The sequence below is a fragment of the Ranitomeya variabilis genome, chromosome 2 (genome assembly GCF_051348905.1).
Source record: "Ranitomeya variabilis isolate aRanVar5 chromosome 2, aRanVar5.hap1, whole genome shotgun sequence".
Classification (NCBI taxonomy): domain Eukaryota; kingdom Metazoa; phylum Chordata; class Amphibia; order Anura; family Dendrobatidae; genus Ranitomeya; species Ranitomeya variabilis.
The window spans coordinates 416,131,993-416,157,006 of NC_135233.1; positions in this window are offsets into that span (position 1 = coordinate 416,131,993).

Here is a 25,014-nt window from a genome sequence, read left to right on the forward strand (position 1 = left end):
GAGCAGGACATAGAGCAAAGTACTGGACCGTCTGGGCAAGGAGAGAGTCCACCTCAGAGAGACCCAGCAATGCCAGCTTGTGCAGCAGAGATACTTGAGGGAAGTGCCAGTGCTGAGGACACTATGGACTCTACTTTACAAATGGACTTGCAACAGCTGGGAACAAGTGATCCCAATCTGCGCATGCAGCTGATTCTACAGTACCGACAGGCTGCAGAATGCCAGACAGAGAGGCTGCAGAACGCCGGGAGGAGAGAGCTTTCAAGCTTCAGATGGCTCAAAAAAGAGAGGGACATCAGTCCTCAGATAACCCCCTCCCAGGACATAAATCCAAGGAGACCACGTGTGGAAAACTTCCCTGTGATTGAGAAGGATACGGACTTAGATACTTTCCTTCGGGGTTTGAAAAAACCTGCAGGCAATACCATCAACCCCGTGAGCAGTGGGCGCAGTATCTAACCCCAGGGTTGAGAGGCAAAGCCCTGGAATTTTTTGCTGGCCTCCCACCAGAGCTAGATGCGAACTATGAGGCCATAATAGAGGGCCTGATCAGGAAATACAACCTTACACCAGAAGTGTATCGGAGAAAGTTCCGGAACCTACAACGTGGATCAACTGACAGCTATGTGGATGTTGTGAGCATGAGCACCTTGAGGACCACATTCCACCAATGGACCAGGAGACTTTCTGTTAACAGTTTTAAGTACTTAACGGATCTTATGGTCAAAGATCAATTTCTTCACATGTGCCCTATGGATGTACGACAATTTGTGTGTGATCGGGAGCCACAAACTGCGGATCAGGCTGCAAAGATTGCGGACTGCTATGTGGCTAACTGGATGCCTGAGGTGTGGAAGCCATCAGGATTCGGCTGGAAGGGAGATAAGCCAAACGGGGACCCATCTCCCTCTGCCGGCCGATCACCAGTGCTGCCCAAGCCCTCCTCCTATGGGATCCTGGGGAGTAGACATTCTCTAGGCAATGCACGCTGGTGCTTCTGCAACGAATTGGGACATGTTGGCGCTGTCTGCCCTGCTCAGAGACACTGGGGCAGAGGTGACTGGTGCGTCAAGCAATGGTAACCTGCCGATATCAACCAAGGAAAGACTGTCTATATCTGGGATTGGAGAGGTCAGGCCTGCCGTGCCCATGGCCCGTGTGTACCTGGACTGGGGAGCAGGGAAAGGACAAAGAAGTGGGAGTATCAGAGGCTATTCCCACCAATGTGTTGCTAGGCACAGACCTGGGGAGGATGGTGTTACACTATATTCCTCCCTCGCAAGTAAATGCTACAGAGAAGGTGGAAGCGAGTGACCCACTTGAGATCCCGTGCGAGGAGGGAAAATGTCCCAATGCACAGGACTGTACGTATGTGGCAGCTGTGACCCACTGTCAGGATGCGGCTCAGAATAAACCCCAGAGATTAGAGGATGAGTCTCAGACAGAACTGCCAGAACAGGAGGTCTATACTGTGGCCCCGGAGCCTCCTCAAATGGCAGACTTACCAAGGTCCCTGATAACAGACACTGAAGACTCGGCTTCAGACCAGGGCCTGGCAGTCACACTAGGCCATGGCCTGCAGACTGAGGGTATGTGCACACGTCAGGATTTCTGGCAGAAATTTCCTGAAGAAAACCGGAAATTTTCTGCAAGAAATCCGCATTTTTTTTTTTGCGTTTTTTTTCCATTTTTTTCGAGTTTTTTTAGCATTCTGCAAGCGTAATAAGCTTGCAGAATGCTAAAGTTTTCCAAGCGATCTGTAGCATCGCTTGGAAAACTGACTGACAAGTTGGTCACACTTGTCAAACATACTGTTTGACAAGTGTGACCAACTTTTTACTATAGATGCAGCTTATGCAGCATCTATAGTAAAAGATAGAATGTTTAAAAATAATAAAAAAAATAAAAAAATGCTTATACTCACCCAGACATCTCATCAGCGGCGTCCGTTCGTCTTCCTATAGCTGGTCTGTGCGCACAGGACCTTCCGTGACGTCACGGTCACGTGAGCGGTCACATGACCGCTCACGACCAATCACAGGACAGTGACGTCATCGGCAAGGTCCTTCGCCGCACATCAGCTACAGGAACCGAAGCGACAGCGTGCAGTGGAGGCGGGAAGACATCGAGGGTGAGTATATCGCTATTTTTTATTTTAATTCTTATTTTTTGACCACTTATATGGTGCCCAGTGCGTGGAGGAGAGTCTCCTCTCCTCCACCCTGGGTACCAACCGCACATAATCTGCTTACTTCCCGCATCGTGGGCACAGCCCCGTGCGGGAAGTAAGCAGATCAATGGACCCCTAGGTGTGCGGAATCCCCTGCAATTCCGCATTTTAATGAACATGTTGCTTTTTTTTCCGCGATGCGATTTTTTTCGCGGAAAAAAAGGCTACATTTGCACAAAAAATGCGGAATACACTTAAAATAATGGGAGGCATATGTAAGCGTTTTTTTCGCGTTTTATCACGTTTTTATAGCGAAAAAACGCGAAAAAAACGCGAAAAATACTTAACGTGTGCACATGGCCTTATGCCGCAAAATTAATGAACATGCTGCTTTTTTTACCTCGATGCATTTTTTTGCGGAAAAAAACACATCATGTGTACAAAAATTGCAGAATGCTTTCTAAATGATAGGATGCATAATGCATGCGTTTTTAATGAGTTTTTATAGCGTTTTTATCACGAAAAAACGTGAAAAAAAGCAAAAGAAAACCTGAACGTGTGCACATACCCTGACAGTCAGAGCTTCCAGGAGGCCCTGCAGACAGATGTCAGTCTGGAGAGGCTCAGATGTCTTGCAGGCCAGCCCCCTGCTGCTTCTGACAAAGAGGAGAGTATACTGGGACAAGGGCAGACTGTATAAACAGACTCTCACTACAGATACTACAGAACTTAAGGTACCTTCACACGAAGCGACGCTGCAGCGATAGCGACAACGATGCTGATCGCTGCAGCGTCCGCTGTTTGATCGCTGGAGAGCTGTCACACAGACCGCTCTCCAGCGACCAACGATGCCGAGGTCCCCGGGTAACCAGGGTAAACATCGGGTTGCTAAGCGCAGGGCCGCGCTTAGTAACCCGATGTTTACCCTGGTTACCAGCGTAAAAGTAAAAAAAACAAACAGCACATACTTACATGCGTCCCCCAGCGTCTGCTTCCTGACACTGACTGAGCTCCGGCCCTAACAGCACAGCGGTGACGTCACCGCTGTACGTTCACTTTAGGGCCGGCGCTCAGTAAGTGTCAGGAAGCAGACGCTGGGGGACGCATGCAAGTATGTGCTGTTTGTTTTTTTTACTTTTACGCTGGTAACCAGGGTAAACATCGGGTTACTAAGCGCGGCCCTGCGCTTGGTAACCCGATGTTTACCCTGGTTACCAGTGTAAAACATCGCTGGTATCGTTGCTTTTGCTTTCAAACACAACGATACACAGCGATCGGACGACCAAATAAAGTTCTGGACTTTATTCAGCGACCAGCGACATCACAGCAGGATCCTGATCGCTGCTGCGTGTCAAACGAAACGATATCGCTAGCCAGGACGCTGCAACGTCACGGATCGCTAGCGATGTCGTTTCGGGTGAAGGTACCTTTAGGGACTGTGAAAAGCGGCTGGTCGTTCCTTATCTATTTAGGGAATAATTATTGAGAATTGCTCATGAAATTCCTCTGGCCGGACACCTTGGCATACAAAAGACTAAAGCTCGCCTGACACATAACTTCCATTGGCCCAAGATGGGGACAGATATTGCCAATTACGGTCGATCCTGCGTAGTTTGTAAGAGAGTTGGAAAGTCCAGGAGTATAAAGAAAGCTCCAATGATACCACTGCCTGTGATCGATGAGCCTTTCCAGCAAGTGGCTGTGGATATTCTCTTGGTTCTCCTCCTATCTCTCTGACCGATCCTTCACTGTATGTTTTGCTGGTTCTTCCTCCTCTCACCTTCCCCTTACTGTTGGGGTTCCTCAAGGATCAGTCCTAGGCCCCCTCCTCTTCTCTTTGTATACTGCCCCTATTGGACAAACAATCAGTAGATTTGGTTTCCAGTACCATCTCTATGCTGACGACACCCAATTATACACCTCTTCTCCTGCTTTCACTCCGACCTTCTTAGAAAACACCAGTGATTGTCTTACCGCTGTCTCTAACATCATGTCCTCCCTCTATCTGAAACTGAACCTGTCAAAAACTGAACTCCTCGTGTTCTCTCCCTCTACTAACCTACCTTTGCCTGACATTGCCATCTCCGTGTGTGGTTCCACCATTACTCCAAAGCAACATGCCCGCTGCCTTGGGGTTATCCTTGATTCCGAGCTTTCATTCACCCCCCACATCCGATCACTGGCTCGCTCTTCTTATCTGCATCTCAAAAACCTTTCTAGAATTCGCCCTTTTCTTACTTTCGACTCTGCAAAAACTCTTACTGTTTCTCTTATTCATTCCCGTCTGGACTATTGTAACTCTCTACTAATCGGCCTCCCTCTTACCAAACTCTCCCCGCTCCAATCTGTCCTGAATGCTGCTGCCAGGATCATATTCCTCACCAACCGTTACACCGATGCCTCTACCTTGTGCCAGTCATTACACTGGCTACCCATCCACTCCAGAATCCAGTACAAAACTACTACCCTCATCCACAAAGCACTCCATGGCTCAGCACCACCCTACATCTCCTCTCTGGTCTCAGTCTACCACCCTACCCGTGCCCTCCGCTCCGCTAATGACCTCAGGATAGCATCCTCAATAATCAGAACCTCCCACTCCCGTCTCCAAGACTTTACACGTGCTGCGCCGATTCTTTGGAATGCACTACCTAGGTTAATACGATTAATCCCCAATCCCCACAGTTTTAAGCGTGCCCTAAAAACTCATTTGTTCAGACTGGCCTACCGCCTCAACGCATTAACCTAACTATCCCTGTGTGGCCTATTAAAAATAGAAAAAAACAAAACACATAATCAGGTTCCTTGCATCGTGTTCTCATACACTTTATGCAGTTAATAGCCTCTGTGTCTGTACTGCTACATACTTAGGCTGATATCTGGTTCATGCAGCTTTACATGAACACCCGAGCCTTACACTATGGCTGGTCCAAATAACTAAAGCAATTGTTACCATCCACCTCTCGTGTCTCTTCTTTTCCTCATAGTTTGTAAGCTTGCGAGCAGGGCCCTCATTCCTCCTGGTATCTATTTTGAACTGTGATTTCTGTTATGCTGTAATGTCTATTGTCTGTACAAGTCCCCTCTATAAGTTGTAAAGCGCTGCGGAATATGTTGGCGCTATATAAATAAAAATTATTATTATTATCATAGGGCCACTTGCAATCCCTAGCAGCTCTGGCCAAAAAGTACATCCTCACAGTGGTGGACTATGCTACACGATACCTGGAGCTGTGGCACTGTCCTCCATCCGAGCAGACAAAGTGGCGGATGCTTTACTGACTGTTTTCTCTCATGTGGGTTTCCCCAGGGAAATGTTAACCTATCAAGGAACCCAATTCATGTCCGATCTGATGGAAATCCACTGCGAAAAAGTACAAGTGCAGCATGTTGTGGCCAGCGCCTATCATCCAAAAACCAACGGACTCTGCGAGCGTTTTAACGGAACATTAACCCTTTCTGACATATGATGTACTATCACGTTGAGGTGGGGTGGGCCCATATGACCACCGACGGGATAGTACGTCATGCCCTTTAATGCGACACTGCGACTTAAGTCGCGGTGATCGCATTAAAATACCAACACCATCTTACCTTACGGAAGATGGCCTCGGCATCCTGGGGTATGGCGCCGCCCCCCCCGGCCTCCCGATCGCTGTGATTGGCTGTTCAATTCTGAACAGCCAATCACAGCTCGATCCTGTACTCGATCCTAGGGCCGGTGCCTGGCAATGCCAGGCATCGGCCAAAACCCCCCGGATTGGCGCGATCGACGATCACATCGATCGCGCCAATCGCAGGGCACAGCGGCGGTGTTACCGCGCTGTGCCCTGCCTGTAACTTCCTGCTCCGGAGCCTGCAGTGCCTGCCTGCTGTGCCCTGCCTGTTAGATCCTACTCCGGAGCCTGCAGCTATTGATTGGTGCGATCGTTGATTGATGATCGTCGATCATGCCAATCACAGGGCACAGCAGCGGTGTGACCGCGCTGTGCCCTGATGGTGACCTGCCTATGATCGGAGCTGTGAGCTCCAATGATAGGCTGATGCCTAGCAACAGCGGCATCACCAGGGCCTCCTCTGATTGGTGGGATCGATGTGATCATTGGATCCCACCAATGACAGGCCACAGCAGAGGTATGACCGCTCTGTGACCTGTCTCACCTCTCCCTGACCTGTCTGACTGCTCTGCAGGAATCCTCACACTTGTTGAGGATTCCTGCAGAGCGGTCATGCTGACAGATCCCCTGTGCAGAGACTTGTGGTGCCACAGTAGCCTGTGACACCACAATTCTTGCTAAAGATAGAAAAGAGACTACAAACGTAAGTGTTCATCCCCGATCCCGGCCCGATCTCTCTTCACCCCCCTTCCCTTTCCCCCTCCACCCCCACTTTGTGCCACGTCCATCCGTGCCCAAATTTAGCAGCCGCAGTTCACCGATCAACACTCATGCTCTCTTTTCTTTTTTACTCCCTTATCGCCGCCGAGCGTTGATTGGTGACGCAGTTCACCGATCAACACTCGTGCTCACTTTCCTTTTCCACATCCCCGTCTGCGCACCCAGCCGCCGCGTCTAAACCCGTGCCTTTCGTTTCCTTTTTTCCACATCCCCGTCTGCGCACCCAGCCGCCGCGTCTAAACCCGTGCCTTTTGGTTTTTTTTCCTCCACATCCCCGTGCGCACACCCAGCAGCCGCTGAACTTTGATAAGTGACGCGGTTCACTTATCAGAGATCTCGTGGCAGCCGTTTTTTTTTTTCACATCCCCGTTCACACACTCAGCAGCCGCCGAACTTTGATAAGTGACGCGGTTCACTTATCAGAGCTAGGGCCTGCTGTTTTAGACTTTTCCTTTCACAGGTATTTTTTTCTCCCTATTTGCTTTTATTTTCAGAACAGTTTGCACCAAACACTATCCCCCCACACATACAGTTACCAATAAAGTACACCCAAGCACCACACTCAAAAAAAAATAAAAATGTCCCATTCGTCCCAGCAGCGCTATTCAGCGGAGTAGGCATATTCTTTCCTTGCCTTCCGACACTGTTAGCGAGGGAGAGGATCCCACATTCCTTTACTCATCAGATTCTTCATACTCTTCCTCCTCATCTTCCTCCTCAGGTCCTGCGGAACTGCGACGCAGACATCGCCGGACAGAAGCAGTGCCCACTGTTCATGAAGATGAACCGGCGCGCCCCTCTTCGGACCCCGTATGGACCTCGCCCCCAAAAAATTACGAGCCACTGATTCTTGATTTTTAAACACAAAAACCTCAATGACTGTATAAATGTCACGTATAGGGCTATATCATTAGCCCATATGCAAAAAGACCAGAACAAACCCGCTCTAAATTGTATATCTCAAAAACGGAGGAACATGAGAGCAATCAGGTATAATAAAAGTAGAAAATTTATTAACACAAACTCCACACAAGTTAGATGCTACATAACAACAAGTAGTCACAAAATTGGATGCAGGAAAAAACACCATGAAGGGGAAAGAACTCCACTATTTGTTCCTGGCCACTTTGTGCAAAAAAGATGCATTAAATAAAGTGCAAGTGCAGTACCAAGGTTGCACATAGGCAGCAAACCTGTTCACCCCATAATCACTGTCACAGACAATGTGTCGACAAATAAATAGCATGGGGAATCGATTGCTTACCAGGGACAAAGATTCTGGAGTCCTGGACCGGGTGTGAGTGCCCCGACACGCGTTTCGTGGGTAGAAAACCCTGCTTTCTCAAGGGGAATGTGGATGTTTCACAGCCAGGACCTTTTATGATCCTTTGAACCGGCACATGATGTAAGGCAGACCAATCACATGGGGAATATCAGTGCATGCGCACCATCCGCCCAGGCTCCCAGCAGATGGAGCAGGGAGTCGTCATCGTCACGTGCGCGCGGGGAGGAGGAGCAATCCCCGCTCGCACGAACAAGGAAAAAGACGCACCTGTTATGACCCCAATGGCGAGGGTCTCAGAGGAACGTGGAAGTCTGCAGAATACAAAAATCCAGCTCATAGGGCAGTGGTAACTGGGTTGACCATATATCTACTCCTAACGCCAACACTAGAAGTAGCCGGGGATCATTCCTACGTTGATTCTAGATGACACGCGCCAGCCGGAGAATCTAGCTACCCCTAGTAGAGGAAAACAAAGACCTTTCTTGCCTCCAGAGAAGGGGACCCCAAAGCTGGATAGAAGCCCCCCACAAATAATGACGGTGAGGTAAGAGGAAATGACAAACACAGAAATGAACCAGGTTTAGCACAGAGAGGCCCGCTTACTGATAGCAGAATAAAGAAAGGTAACTTATATGGTCAACAAAAACCCTATCAAAATCCACACTGGAAATTCAAGAACCCCCGAATCGTCTAACGGTCCGGGGGGAGAACACCAGCCCCCCTAGAGCTTCCAGCAAAGGTCAGGATATAGTTTTGGAACAAGCTGGACAAAAATACAAAACCAAAACAAATAGCAAAAAGCAAAAGGCAGACTTAGCTGATATAACTGGAACCAGGATCAGTAGACAAGAGCACAGCAGACTAGCTATGATAACTACGTTGCCAGGCATTGAACTGAAGGTCCAGGGAGCTTATATAGCAACACCCCTAACTAACGACCCAGGTGCGGATAAAAGGAATGACAGAAAAACCAGAGTCAAAAAACTAGTAACCACTAGAGGGAGCAAAAAGCAAATTCACAACAGTACCCCCCCCTTAGTGAGGGGTCACCGAACCCTCACCACGACCACCAGGGCGATCAGGATGAGCGGCATGAAAGGCACGAACTAAATCGGCCGCATGAACATCAGAGGCGACCACCCAGGAATTATCCTCCTGACCATAGCCCTTCCACTTGACCAGGTACTGAAGCCTCCGCCTGGAGAGGCGAGAATCCAAGATCTTCTCCACCACGTACTCCAACTCGCCCTCAACCAACACCGGAGCAGGAGGCTCAGCAGAAGGAACTACAGGCACAATGTACCGCCGCAACAAGGACCTATGAAATACATTGTGAATAGCAAACGACACAGGAAGATCCAGACGAAAAGATACAGGATTAAGGATTTCCAATATCTTGTAAGGCCCAATAAAACGAGGTTTAAATTTGGGAGAGGAGACCTTCATAGGAACAAAGCGGGAAGAAAGCCATACCAAATCCCCAACGCGTAGTCGGGGACCCACACCGCGGCGGCGGTTGGCAAAGCGCTGAGCCTTCTCCTGTGACAACTTCAAGTTGTCCACCACATGATTCCAGATCTGCTGCAACCTATCCACCACAGAATCCACCCCAGGACAGTCAGAAGGCTCCACATGACCCGAAGAAAAGCGAGGATGGAAACCAGAGTTGCAGAAAAAAGGTGAAACCAAGGTGGCGGAACTAGCCCGATTATTAAGGGCAAACTCAGCCAACGGCAAGAATGTCACCCAATCGTCCTGATCAGCAGAGACAAAACACCTCAAATAAGCCTCCAAAGTCTGATTGGTTCGCTCCGTCTGTCCATTAGTCTGAGGATGGAAAGCAGACGAAAACGACAAATCAATGCCCATCCTACTACAAAAGGATCGCCAGAACCTGGAAACGAACTGGGATCCTCTGTCAGACACAATATTCTCAGGGATGCCGTGCAAACGAACCACGTTCTGGAAAAACACAGGAACCAGATCGGAAGAGGAAGGCAGCTTAGGCAAAGGAACCAAATGGACCATCTTGGAGAAGCGATCACATATCACCCAGATAACGGACATGCCCTGAGATAGCGGAAGATCAGAAATGAAATCCATGGAGATATGTGTCCAAGGTCTCTTCGGGACAGGCAAGGGCAAGAGCAAACCGCTGGCACGAGAACAGCAAGGCTTAGCTCGAGCACAAGTCCCACAGGACTGCACAAATGACCGCACATCCCTTGACAAGGAAGGCCACCAAAAGGACCTGGCCACCAGATCTCTGGTGCCAAAAATTCCCGGGTGACCTGCCAACACCGAGGAATGAACCTCGGAAATGACTCTGCTGGTCCACTTATCCGGGACAAACAGTCTGTCAGGTGGACAAGACTCAGGCCTATCAGCCTGAAATCTCTGCAACACACGTCGCAGATCCGGAGAAATAGCTGACAAGATAACTCCATCTTTAAGAATACCAACAGGATCAGCGACTCCAGGAGCATCAGGCACAAAGCTCCTAGAAAGAGCATCGGCCTTCACATTCTTTGAACCTGGTAAATACGAGACAACAAAATCAAAGCGGGAGAAAAACAATGACCAGCGGGCCTGTCTCGGATTAAGGCGTTTAGCAGACTCGAGATACATCAGATTTTTGTGATCAGTCAAGACCACCACACGATGCTTAGCACCCTCGAGCCAATGACGCCACTCCTCAAATGCCCATTTCATGGCCAACAACTCCCGATTGCCCACATCATAATTTCGCTCGGCAGGCGAAAACTTCCTAGAGAAAAAGGCACAAGGTTTCATAACAGAGCAACCAGGGCCTCTCTGCGACAAAACGGCCCCTGCCCCAATCTCCGAAGCATCCACCTCAACCTGAAAGGGAAGTGAGACGTCAGGCTGGCACAAAACAGGCGCCGAAGTAAACCGGCGTTTCAACTCCTGGAAAGCCTCCACGGCAGCAGGAGCCCAGTTAGCTACATCGGAGCCCTTCTTGGTCATATCCGTCAAAGGTTTCACAATGCTAGAAAAATTAGCGATAAAACGACGATAGAAGTTAGCCGGGGATCATTCCTACGTTGATTCTAGATGACACGCGCCAGCCGGAGAATCTAGCTACCCCTAGTAGAGGAAAACAAAGACCTTTCTTGCCTCCAGAGAAGGGGACCCCAAAGCTGGATAGAAGCCCCCCACAAATAATGACGGTGAGGTAAGAGGAAATGACAAACACAGAAATGAACCAGGTTTAGCACAGAGAGGCCCGCTTACTGATAGCAGAATAAAGAAAGGTAACTTATATGGTCAACAAAAACCCTATCAAAATCCACACTGGAAATTCAAGAACCCCCGAACCGTCTAACGGTCCGGGGGGAGAACACCAGCCCCCCTAGAGCTTCCAGCAAAGGTCAGGATATAGTTTTGGAACAAGCTGGACAAAAATACAAAACCAAAACAAATAGCAAAAAGCAAAAGGCAGACTTAGCTGATATAACTGGAACCAGGATCAGTAGACAAGAGCACAGCAGACTAGCTCTGATAACTACGTTGCCAGGCATTGAACTGAAGGTCCAGGGAGCTTATATAGCAACACCCCTAACTAACGACCCAGGTGCGGATAAAAGGAATGACAGAAAAACCAGAGTCAAAAAACTAGTAACCACTAGAGGGAGCAAAAAGCAAATTCACAACACGCACCGCTGCATAGCAGAGAGCCGGGACCGCAGCACGCATGTGTACCCCCACTGTATCACCAATGAATTGTGTGTGCACAAAAAACAGGGGTGCCGCGTACATAATCTTAGTAGCACAAGGGACAGCATGCATGTCCGTAACCAAACAATATAAGACATACATAAAGGCGATTTAGATATCAATATTAGTCCAAAGGTATGCATGTTCATCCAAGTTCATTTTTTTTCTTTGTTTTGTCTTCCCATAATCTTGCACATGATACATGTTCCAAAACCATAGATAATTTCCATGCTGAGAGATCATTGGCAGATTCCTGATTTTGTGGCAGAATCAGGAATCAAGTTTGACACCACCGGCCTCACAGAAATAGACTTTTTTTGTGTCATGTCCCTTCCGTACTCTATGGGTGGATTGAGCGTCCCTTTGATTCAATTTTATTATAGGGCGGCGATTCTAGAACCTCTTAAATTCTGGTGGGAGGGGAACTCACTTTTACCCTGGGTGATTATTGAATCCCATTTTGCCCCCAAGAACTCTCTCAAATTGCTCTTGGAGCTCCGGTTGCTCCGAATCTCTCCTCATGGCCCCTCCCTTCGCACTATTAAGGCTGCTTCTAAACTTTGGGCGTCAATTTGCTCTTCTCATTTTTTATTTATGTATGACTATATTTCCCTGCGGGCTTTGGAGTATGCTATTGGGCACACCTCTCTCTCCTCCTGGGAGGGGCGTGGGGTGCACCGGGTGGCTGACCTATTTGGCTCGGACGGCCTGTTGTCGTTTGAGGTCCTGGCAAGTAGATTTTCTCTTTCTAACAAAGATTTTCTTCAATATTTTCAACTTCGCAGCTTCCTCAGGTCGTGTCGGCTGTTTGGTGCGCCTCCGCCTCTCTCAGAGGACCCGGTCCACCGGTTTTTTAGACCTGCCACCATAGTGCCCCATGGCATCTCTATTCTCTACAAGGCTCTTATATCTCATGATATTCCTGAAAAACTTCCTTTTATGATCTCCTGGGAGTCCTCGCTGGCTTTTGAGGCCTCCCTGGAAGACTGGCAGTTCGCCATGGTACACCCTTCTAAATTTTCCTCATGTATAGGACATCTGGAGCAGTCTAAGAAGATCCAACTTCAGTGGTACCTCACCCCTGCCCGCCTTGCCAAATTCGGTCCCTCTTCCTCTCCTCTCTGCTGGAGGGGGTGCGGGGCTGTTGGCTCCAGCTCCCATGTATGGTGGTCCTGCCCACAGGTTCAAATTTTTTGGCGCCAGGTACAGTCCTTGATCGCAGACATAACTCATCTCCCCCTTGTTTTGAGTGGACATCTAGCGGTTCTGGGTATCTCCCTCATAGAGTTCCCCTCCCCTCTTCGCCCGATAATCTCTAACATTTTGATTGCTGCCAGGCAAAGTATTGCGAGCCACTGGAAATCTGCAGATCTTCCCTCCAGGGCCGAATTGATTTCCAAAATTAACCTTTATTTCTGCTATGAAGTAATTACGGCACAGGGTCTCTCTAAGAGGAATAGGGTCCTTTCCTGGTGGGATCCTTGGGTATCCTCAGCTTATATATCTCCGTCTGCCCTTACTCTCATGTAATAGCTCATTTTGGATTATGTGATTTGTTTGCATTATGACCTGTATTTTTGTACTGGATGTGATGTGATTTCTGGACACTATGTACTTTGTTCCCCTTTTTTTTTTTTTCCCTTCCCCCTGACCTCCCTTTTCCCCCTTTTTCCCCTCCCCTCCTTCTTCTCTCCTGTTGGAGATATTTGTTGAGCTATGTATCTATCTTTTTTGCTTATAAAAAGTTAATTGGTTAAAAAAAAAGAAATAGACTTTTTTAAAGTCTTTTTCTCTGAGGATTTAGTTAACCTCATGGTGGAGCAAACTTAATTTGTATGCTCGGCAATTTTTGGAGCAAAACCCCGGTTCATCATTTTCTAACAGGTCTCCTGTAGACGCAGATGAAATGATGCAGTTTTGGGGCCTGATCCTTCATATGGGGATCCTGAAGAAGCCAGAAATTTGGCAATACTGGCGTGTTGATATTTTATATAACACTCCAGTGTTCCGAATGGTCATGACCCGGACGCATTTTTAGGCCATCCATAGTTCCTGCATTACAACAATAATAATATAACAAAATCCAGACTCATAACGTGACTATCGTAAATTACCTAGTCACTATATTTACCTCCTTACACGATCATAACAACACGAGAGACTAACAGGAGTTTGGTTTAAAAATAGTACAAACAATCTTTATTGATACACCAATTAACATGTACACACTACAAACAATGACCACAGATGTGTTAAAAGACACCTAAAACCAGAACGAGCAAGCCCCATGTAAGATGGGTGCCCTGTCTAGGAATAAATACGGTGGTAACTGGGAGAAATCCACCACAACCCTACACCTCCCAAAGGACAAGGACTATCGTAGAACCATGTCCTGACTTAAACCTAATAGATTGCACCTATGCCCATAACAATCGTGGCCGTATAAATGCACCATGTGCTATATAAATGTAACGGATGGGTATAGGGGAGAGAGGGGAGCGGGAGGATCCTCACCACATGCAGCACTGCTCACCAGAAGTCCCCGACGCGCGTTTCGCTGCTTCTCAGCCCTGCTTTCTCAAGGGGAAGTATGGCTTGACTCTCCTGGAGGACCTTAAGTATCCATGGATACAGGTCACGTGTGTGTCATGTGACCGGGCAAGTAGATTGCTGCTTCTAAGCGGCGCATGCGCTGATCATCACAGATGAAATCCCCCCTCCTCCCCCGCCCGGGCTCCTCCCCCCTCCTCCCATGCCCGTTCTCGCTGCGCTGATATCCCGTACGTGTTCCCTTACGCGCGCACTCAATTCACGTGATGTCAGTCCCACATAAGCACACATCAGCGCAGCGAGAACGGTAGAAGATGTGGCGACATTAAAGACCATTCCTAAACATTTCAGATTGGTTCATAATTGCAATCCAAAAGATTTTATGGTAAGAGGAATTGACGTTGTACATGTAGGAATTAGGGGTGGTGACATAAAAAAACTCCTAGGGCAACGCGAATTAAAATGGATTGTTACTTTGGGAACCGTTAAACCAGCAGGACTCAATGAGTCCCTAAATTTTGGCCCTTTTCTATAAGATCATTAAAAATTCCCTTTGACCCCCTCCCTTTGCACTTTTTAAAAGTTTTTTGGTGTGGTTTTAACTTTTGTATTGTGTCACATATAGGTCCTTTTGGATATAACACAGTTATCACTATGTTTGGTTCTTATGGACTGGAATTCTCTTTATGGATATAGAAAGATCCCGATTGTGGACTAAACGAGATAATGGAAGCATACCAGATAATTGGAAGAAAGAGTTCGTGATATTTTGTTGTAATACCAAGGACAAGTGTTTTAATCATTGCTATTGTTTTTAATTTGGTTGTGGGGACATATGGGTATTTATTCACTTTTGGCTATTTGCTGCAGTGCGCAGGCGTTGATGTGTCACGATCGCCCACCTCCCTTTGTCCGGCACGGTCCTGTGGCATGCGTGACTGGGACCTTTGGTACCTATTCACAGCATGCATCTGGGCGAGCCCGGGCGGGGGAGGAGGGGGGATTTCATCTGTGATGATCAGCGCATGCGCCGCTTAGAAGCAGCAATCTACTTGCCCGGTCACATGACACACACGTGACCTGTATCCATGGATACTTAAGGTCCTCCAGGAGAGTCAAGCCATACTTCCCCTTGAGAAAGCAGGGCTGAGAAGCAGCGAAACGCACGTCGGGGACTTCTGGTGAGCAGTGCTGCATGTGGTGAGGATCCTCCCGCTCCCCTCTCTCCCCTATACCCATCCGTTACATTTATATAGCACATGGTGCATTTATACGGCCACGATTGTTATGGGCATAGGTGCAATCTATTAGGTTTAAGTCAGGACATGGTTCTACGATAGTCCTTGTCCTTTGGGAGGTGTAGGGTTGTGGTGGATTTCTCCCAGCTACCACCGTATTTATTCCTAGACAGGGCACCCATCTTACATGCGGCTTGCTCGTTCTGGTCTTTTAACACATCTGTGGTCATTGTTTGTAGTGTGTACATGTTAATTGGTGTATCAATAAAGATTGTTTGTACTATTTTTAAACCAAACTCCTGTTAGTCTCTCGTGTTATTACAACAATAATGCACGGTGTCCCGCACGAGAGAACCCCAATTTTGAATGTCTGTTCAAAGTTCGGCCGGTCATTGAACACTTCAGCAAAAAGTTTGCTGAAGTGTACGTGCCCCAAAGGGACATCTGCGTAGATGAGTCCTTGGTTCATTTTAAGGGGCGGCTCAGATTCTGTCAATACCTGCCCAACAAGAGGGCCAGGTACGGAATCAAACTCTACAAGCTGTGTGAGAGTACCTCAGGGTACACCTACAGCTTTAGGCCGGCGTCACACTAGTGAGTTTTACAGATGTATGAGAGGTGCAGAAAATACGGATTGCATATGATACAATGATTCTCTATGGCCCAGCTCCTATCTGCCGTATTTTACTGATCCGTATTATATGGTCTTGTACGGCCGTAGAAAATCGCAGCATGCTGCATTTGTCACCGTATTGTGCAAAAAAATCGCCAGTGAAAGTCTATGGGGGCGAGAAAAATATGGATTACACACTGACCATGCGTGTGATTTGCGAGAAATACGCACCGGTGTTCTCTAGAAAAGCCGGCAATTCAGTGCGGTGTTCAGTAAAATCACACTGACAGAATAGAATAGGTAGAATAAATGTCTACACATAGAATAGGTATATATATATATATATATATATATATATATATATATACCTATTCTATCAGTGAGACACATATATATATATATATATATATATATATATATATATATATATATATATTTCATACAGTGCTAGATATCATAAAAGCCGGTAATTCAATTGCTGGCTTTTGCTATCTCCTTCACAAACCCGACATTATATGAGACATGGTTTACATACAATAAACCATCTCATATCCCCTTTTTTTGCATATTCCACACTACTGTTAGTAGTGTGTATGTGCAAAATTTGGGCGCTGTAGCTGCTAAAATAAAGGGTTAAATCGCGGAAAAAATTGGCGTGGGCTCCCGCGCAATTTTCTCCGCCAGAGTGGTAAAGCCAGTGACTGAGGGCAGATATTAATAGCCTAGAGAGGGTCCATGGTTATTGGCCCCCCCTGGCTAAAAACATGTGCCCCCCAGCCACCCCAGAAAAGGCACATCTGGAAGATGCACCTATTGTGGCACTTGGCCACTCTCTTCCCACTCCTGTGTAGTGGTGGGATATGGGGTAATGAAGGGTTAATGTCACCTTGCTATTGTAAGGTGGCATTAAGCCAGATTAATAATGGAGAGGCGTCAATTATGACACCTATCCATTATTAATCCAATCATACGAAATGGTTATTAAAAGACACACACATTATTTAAAAGTATTTTAATGAAATAAAGACACAGGGTGTTTTAATATTTTATTATACTGGTAATCCACCTGAAGACCCTTGTCACCTGAAATAAAGTAAAAAAAAAAACAAACAACAATATCCCATACCTTCCGTCGTTCCGTCAGTCCCATGATGTAAATCCATCTGAAGGGGTTAAATCATTTTACAGCCAGGAGCTGTGCTAATGCAGTCGCTCCTGTCTGTAAAATGTTGTGAATGAATGTAATGCAGGGGAATGTCCTGTAGTTACCTTGAGTCACGGTGATGCGCCCCCTGCTGGATGTCCTCATATGAACTCGAGCGTGGGAACTTTTCCCATCTATATACAGTCATGGCCAAAAGTATTGACACCCCTGCAATTCTGTCAGATAATACTCAGTTTCTTCCTGAAAATGATTGCAAACACAAATTCTTTGGTATTATTATCTTCATTTAATTTGTCTTAAATGAAAAAACACAAAAGAGAATTGAAGCAAAAAGCAAAACATTGATCATTTCACACAAAACTCCAAAAATGGGCCAGACAAAAGTATTGGCACCCTCAGCCTAATTCTTGGTTGCACAACCTTTAGCCAAAATAATTGCGACCAACCGCTTCCGGTAACCATCAATGAGTTTCTTACAATGCTCTGCTGGAATTTTAGACCATTCTTCTTTGGCAAACTGCTCCAGGTCCCTGATATTTGAAGGGTGCCTTCTCCAAACTGCCATTTTAAGATCTCTCCACAGGTGTTCTATGGGATTCAGGCCTGGACTCATTGCTGGCCACCTTAGAAGTCTCCAGTGCTTTCTCTCAAACCATTTTCTAGTGCTTTTTGAAGTGTGTTTTGGGTCATTGTCCTTCTGGAAGACCCATGACCTCTGAGGGAGACCCAGCTTTCTCACACTGGACCCTACATTATGCTGCAAAATTTGTTGGTAGTCTTCAGACTTCATAATGCCATGCGCATGGTCAAGCAGTCCAGTGCCAGAGGCAGCAAAGCAACCCCAAAACATCAGGGAACCTCCGCCATGTTTGACTGTAGGGACCGTGTTCTTTTCTTTGAATGCCTCTTTTTTTCTCCTGTAAACTCTGTTGATGCCTTTGCCCAAAAAGCTCTACTTTTGTCTCATCTGACCAGAGAACATTCTTCCAAAACGTTTTAGGCTTTTTCAGGTAAGTTTTGGCAAACTCCAGCCTGGCTTTTTTATGTCTTGGGGTAAGAAGTGGGGTCTTCCTGGGTCTCCTACCATACAGTCCCTTTTCATTCAGACGCCGACGGATAGTACGGGTTGACACTGTTGTACCCTCGGACTGCAGGGCAGCTTGAACTTCTTTGGATGTTAGTCGAGGTTCTTTATCCAACATCCGCACAATCTTGCGTTGAAATCTCTTGTCAATTTTTCTTTTCCGTCCACATCTAGGGAGGTTAGCCACAGTGCCATGGGCTTTAAACTTCTTGATGATACTGCGCACGGTAGACACAGGAACATTCAGGTCTTTGGAGATGGACTTGTAGCCTTGGGATTGCTCATGCTTCCTCACAATTTGGTTTCTCAAGTCCTCAGACAGTTCTTTGGTCTGCTTTCTTTTCTCCATGCTCAATGTGGTACACACAAGGACACAGGACAGAGGTTGAGTCAACTTTAATCCATGTCAACTGGCTGCAAGTGTGATTTAGCTATTGCCAACACCTGTTAGGTGCCACAGGTAAGTTACAGGTGCTGTTAATTACACAAATTAGAGAAGCATCACATGATTTTTCGAACAGTGCCAATACTTTTGTCCACCCCCTTTTTTATGTTTGATGTGGAATTATATCCAATCTGGCTTTAGGACAATTCTTTTTGTGTTATTTCATTTAAGACAAATTAAATGAAGATAATAATGCCAAAGAATTTGTGTTTGCAATCATTTTCAGAAAGAAACTGAGTATTATCTGACATAATTGCAGGGGTGTCAATACTTTTGGCCATGACTGTGTATGTATATGTATGTGTATATATATATATATACTGTATATATGTTTTAACGAACATTTGAGCACATAAATCCATTAGATGTTGGTTTTGCAAGCCTGCGAGAAAATATCGCAGTACGGATGCCATACGGATTACATACGGTGGATGACAAGCGCAAAATACTGTGCCACACCCTGCCTACGGATGACATAAGGACCACTATTTTGGGAACATTTCTGCGTATTACGGCCGTAAAAAACGGACTGTATTTTCACACACTGAGTGTGACGCCGGCCTTAGTGTACGAAGGGAAGGACAGCAGGATTGAACCGCCTGAGTGTCCTTCTATCCTGGGAGTGAGTTGGAAAATTGTGTGGGATTTGGTTCGCCACTGCTTGATAAAGGTTATCACTAGTGTTGAGCATTCCGATATCGCAAGTATCTGTTATCGGCTGATATTTGCGGTATCGGAATTCCGATACTGAGTTCTGATACTTTCAGTATATCGGATACCGGAATCGGAAGTTCCCATAATTCAAAGAGCCAGAATTCAGCCAATGAGGAATAACTAGAAGTGTGGGCACATCCTGTTCTGCATGATAGGCATGTAACTACTGGCATGGCTGTGAATGGCTGCTGAAATGATGTCATGATGCAGTATAAAAGTCGCCGCCGCCGCCATTTTGGGTTCACTCTGCTGTGAATTCAGTTAGGGACAGGACGCTGTGTTCTGACTGAGGGCCAGTTTAGAGATAGCGATTTGCTTCATTATGCTTTACCCAGGCTAATATAGCAACCGCTGTGTGAGAACCTTTTTTTTGCCTTGCAGCGCTGTTCACGGATGTCTGCAAGGTGTCTGTGTGAGTGCAGCTCACTCTAGTCTGGTCTGCAGCCACCGGTGGTTGTAGTCAGCTCAGGGTGCGTCACTGCCTCATACCGTTCCATTGTCCGTTTTTCAAATAGTGCAGCCTGCTGCACATTTTTTCAAATTTATCCTGTTAGTGGCTTTCCATCTGTATCCAGCTAGATTGTGGAAAAACACTATATAGGATTACATAGAGGAGCTTTTTTTGGCCTTGCAGTGCCGTTTACGGCTGTCTGCACGGTCTCTGTGTGAGTGCAGCTCACTCTGTAGTCTGTTCTGCCGCCACAGCCGGTTGTAGTCAGCTCAGGGTGTGTCACTGCCTCATACCGTTCTATTGTCCGTTTCTCAATTAGTGCAGCCTGCTGCACCTTTTTCAAATTTGTCCTATTAGTGGCTTTCCATCTGTATCCAGCTAGATTGTGGAAAAACACTATATAGGATTACATAGAGGAGCTTTTTATGGCCTTGCAGCGCCATTAACGGCTGTCTGCATGGTCTCTGTGTGAGTGCAGCTCACTCTGTAGTCTGTTATGCGGAAAAAAACAAAAAGTTTATAAAGTACATCAAACACTCCACTTTAGAGTTGTGTAGGCCACATTAGCTCATATCTAAGTGTAGTCCACACTTGATAAAATTAGTGTTCCTTATACCTGTTAGCAGCTGTTCAGGAATAAGCACACTAAGCCCTTAGTACTTTTCTGCCTATCTTTATCAGTCTGCCAAGATGAAGAAGGCAGGGAGTAAGGCACGTGGGCCTGGAGGTGGAGCAGGGAGAGGACGTGGGGATTCTGTGCCTGCTGCGGGCACCAGTGACTCATCATCCCCCAGTTTTTGCAGGGAACAGTCCTTCATGCGCAACTTTGTAGGAGCTCGCCGTGCCCCGCTGCTGTGGGACGAACAAATTGATGTCAGATGAATGACAGCTAACGCATTGACTTCAATTAGTGCCACATCCTCTCAGGCACAGAGCACTGAAGAGCACCCATCTGTCTCTTCACCACCTGCCAAATTGCCCAGGCAGTCAGAGAGCCCAGGACCGGAGCCATCTCTACTTCTGTTCTCTGAATCTCTTGGCTTGGAAAGAGGGGGCCAGCCAAGCAGTATTGGAGAAATGGAAGAAGAGGCAGTATGCAGTGATGCCCAACAGCTTTGTCTCTCTGACTCTGAAGAGACGGGTGGGCCAGTGCCTCCGGTCAGCACACCTCAGTACGCATCTGATGATGAGACTCAGGTGCTACTTTCCGGTGCATACTGTGCTGCTGAGACTACCCAGGAGAAGCAGTTGGTGGAAGAGGGTAGTGTAGATGATGAGGTCCTTGACCCATCATGGCGTGAGGTACAGGAAGGTGGTGGGAGCAGCTCTGAGGAAGAGATTCCCTGAGCGGCCCAAAGAGGGAGGGGGGGAAGACTGCGGTGCCTGTAGCCTCCACTTCGGCGCCCGTTAGGAGCATGCCTCTTCCAAAAGCCAAAACAGGCGCTCCCAAGACTTGCAGTCCCTGGTCCTTTTTTGACACAGTTGCAGATGACATTTGCTTAGTCAAATCCAAGGTGTGTGTCATGTCGGACGCTGTTCATACTAGGACGTTCAACAGACAGCGGTAATTCCGCTTTTGTCCACTATGCGCTCAGTGGCGTCGGCTAGTTTTTATCTAGCTGGTCCAGGGTTAATTTAGCTGGTGCTCGGATTGGAAGCTGGGTCACGCCCACTGCCTTTAAATAGTTCTTCTGAACATTGGGCGTCGCCGATTATAGCTTCTGTCTTGTGCTTGGTTATCTCGGTCTGGAGTGGTGGTCTAGGAGAAGGAGTATCGTATCTGGTGGTGTATTTCCCTTTGTCGTATTTTCTCCTTCCTTTATTTGTATTTGTTTTGCCCTGTGCACTTATAGTGTATTCCTGTGTGACTGCGGCGTGGTGCATATTTTCTGTTATCCTTGTCTGTGCTAACTGTGGGTATTGGTGTGTGGTCTCGTCACTGGGTGGTGGGTGGAGGTTTCAGCCTAGGGTTGAAACAGGAGACAGGGTGAGGGTGGAGGCCCAGACATGCACACCATCAGTGTAAACTCTGGGAGAGGGTCAGTCAGGGTTTTCCAGAGCTAAGGGAGATCGCAGGGGCCTGGGTTATTAGCTCTTGCCTACCTAGGCTTCCCGTGACATTATAATCGGCCAACATTATTTGAAATCCATGGATCCCATGACTTCCATAACCCGCCAGTTGGAGGCGCTGTCCCTACAGGTCACTGAGTTGAGGGGGGCAGTGCAGCAACAGGGACTAGCAGTATCTAATGTGCAAGCTGGAGCGGCAGGTAAAGTTGCTGAGCCTAAGTTTCCTTTGCCTGAAAGGTTTGCTGGGGAACGCAGTAAATTTGTTGCTTTTCGTGAAGCTTGCAAACTATATTTTCATATGCGCCCGATCTCCTCAGGTAATGAGGCTCAGCGTGTGGGCCTGGTGTTGTCATTACTAAATGGGGATCCTCAAGCATGGGCATTTTCTTTGCCTTCTGATTATGCTGCATTTAACTCAGTGGAGAGGTTTTTTTTCTGCTCTTGGACACATTTACGATGACCCTGACAGAATGGCTCTAGCAGAATCTAAGATACGCGCTATTCGCCAGGGGGAGCGTGTTGCAGAGGATTACTGTTCTGAATTTCGCCGCTGGGCGGTCGACACACAGTGGAATGATCTCGAGCTGCGGAGTCAGTTTATTCATGGGGTTTCTGGAAGGGTTAAAAAAGCCCTCCTGATGTACGAGACTCCTGCTTCTCTAGATTCCGCTATGAGTCTTGTTGTCCGCATTGATCGCCATTTGCGTCAGGGGGAGCATGAGACGCCGCCTATGGGAGAAGGTGTAGGTTCACGTGAGGTTGCTGCAGGTGAGCCCACGGAGCCTATGCAAATCGCAGGTGTGTCACATGTTAATCATCGAGCCCCTGTGCTCAAGAAGCAGGGAGCCTGTTTTTACTGTGGTAAAACTGGTCATTTTGTTAACATTTGTCCTCTGCTGTCTAAGAAAAACGCAACAGCGGAAAACTTCTAAGCTCAGAGGGTGTGGAGGAGACCAATCTGAGCTTATGCATATCCTCCATGGTGGTTTCTCAATGCATGCTCCCTGCCAAAGTTATTTTCGCTGGCAGAGAGCTGCCAATCACTGTTTTTGTGGATAGTGGTTCTGCCACAAATCTCATTGATGAGGAGTTTGCGCGCACAGCCGGTTTTAGGATCGAAAAACTGCCTCATCCTATCCGCGTGGTCACCATCAATGCTGCTCCTCTCTCACAGGGGGAGATTACTGAGTTTGTGGCTGAGGTGAAACTCCACATTGGGGTTCTACATTTCGAGCAGATTACATGTAAGGTGCTCAGGAATCTTCCTGCACAGGTGGTTTTGGGTTTTCCATGGTTGTCTATGCACAACCCGGTTATTGACTGGAAAACTCAGGACATAATTCAGTGGAGCGAATTCTGCCAGGAGAATTGCCTGGCCACATGTGTGTCTGCTGTGACTTCAAGCGTTCCTGAGTCACTTCTGGATTTTGCGGATGTGTTCTCTGAGAAGGGTTGATCAGAGTTGCCACCATATCGCCCCTATGACTGTACTATCAGGTTTAAACCAGGGGCCAAATTGCCTAAAGCAAGGATGTTTAACATCTCCGGTCCGGAGAGACAAGCGTTAAAGGATTACATTGCTGAAAGTTTGAGCAAAGGGCACATCAGGCCTTCATCCTCACCTGTGGCAGCGGGGTTCTTCTTCGTAAAGAAGAAAGATGGCGGACTACGCCCGTGTCTGGATTTCAGGGAGTTAAACCAGATTACGGTTCGTGATCCATACCCTATGCCACTGATACCAGATTTGTTCAACCAGGTGGCAGGTGCTAAGTGGTTTACCAAGCTTGACCTCAGGGGGGCGTACAACCTCATAAGAGTCCGTCAAGGTGATGAGTGGAAGACGGCTTTTAATACCCCTGAGGGTCATTTTGAAAATTTGGTGATGCCATTTGGGTTGACAAACGCACCTGCAGTGTTCCAACATTTCATAAATGATGTGCTCTCGCATGTTTTGGGGAAATTCGTTATTGTGTACCTAGATGACATTCTCATATATTCTTGCGACCGTGATACTCATTTAGATCATGTCAGGCAGGTGTTACAGCTTCTCAGAGAGAATAAGCGCTATGCAAAACTTGAGAAATGCGTATTTTCGGTTCAGGAGTTGCCTTTCTTGGGTTATATTGTGTCTGCTTCTGGGTTTAAAATGGACGCCGCTAAGGTTCAAGCGGTGTTGCGTTGGGAACGGCCTGATAACCTAAAAGCACTTCAGCGGTTCTTTGGGTTTTCTAACTACTATAGGAAGTTTATCAAAGATTTTTCTATCATTGCTAAACCGCTAACTGACATGACTAAAAAGGGTACCAATTTCTCCGTTTGGCCTGAGGCTGCTGTGCACGCATTTGAATTTCTTAAGAACAGTTTTGTTTCGGCCCCCATTCTTGTGCAGCCAGACGTATCGAAACCTTTTGTCGTGGAAGTCGATGTGTCTGAGGTTGGTGTGGGGGCGGTGTTGTCACAAGGCTCATCCTTGAGCGATTTGCATCCTTGCGCCTATTTCTCCAAGAAACTGTCGTCTGCCGAACGTAACTACGATATCGGCAACAGGGAATTGTTGGCAATCAAGTTGGCCTTTGAGGAATGGCGACACTTCTTGGAGGGGTCGGTTCATCAGGTTACTGTAATTACCGACCATAAGAATTTGCTTTATTTGGAGTCTGCCAAGCGTCTATCTCCCAGGCAGGCTCGCTGGGCATTGTTTTTCACGCGGTTCAACTTTGTTGTTACTTGGCCTGGGTCTAAAAACACTAAGGCGGACGCTCTGTCCAGGTGTTTTCCGGGGGGAGAACCTCGGGAAGATCCGGTACCCATCCTCCAAAAGGGTGTTGTGGTTTCGGCTCTCACAACCGAGGTTGAGGCTGAGATTGCCGAGGCCCAGGAGGAGGTACCATCTGAGCTTCCCATCAACAAATCGTTTGTACTGCTTCATCTCCGCTTAAAGGTTTTGGCGGAGCATCATGATGCTGTCCTGGTTGGCCACCCAGGGGTCAGGGGTACTTTGGAGTTGGTGTCAAGTCGGTTTTGGTGGCCCAAAATCCCACAGGACGTGGTCTCATACGTGTCAGCTTGCACCACGTGCGCTAGGGCTAAGACG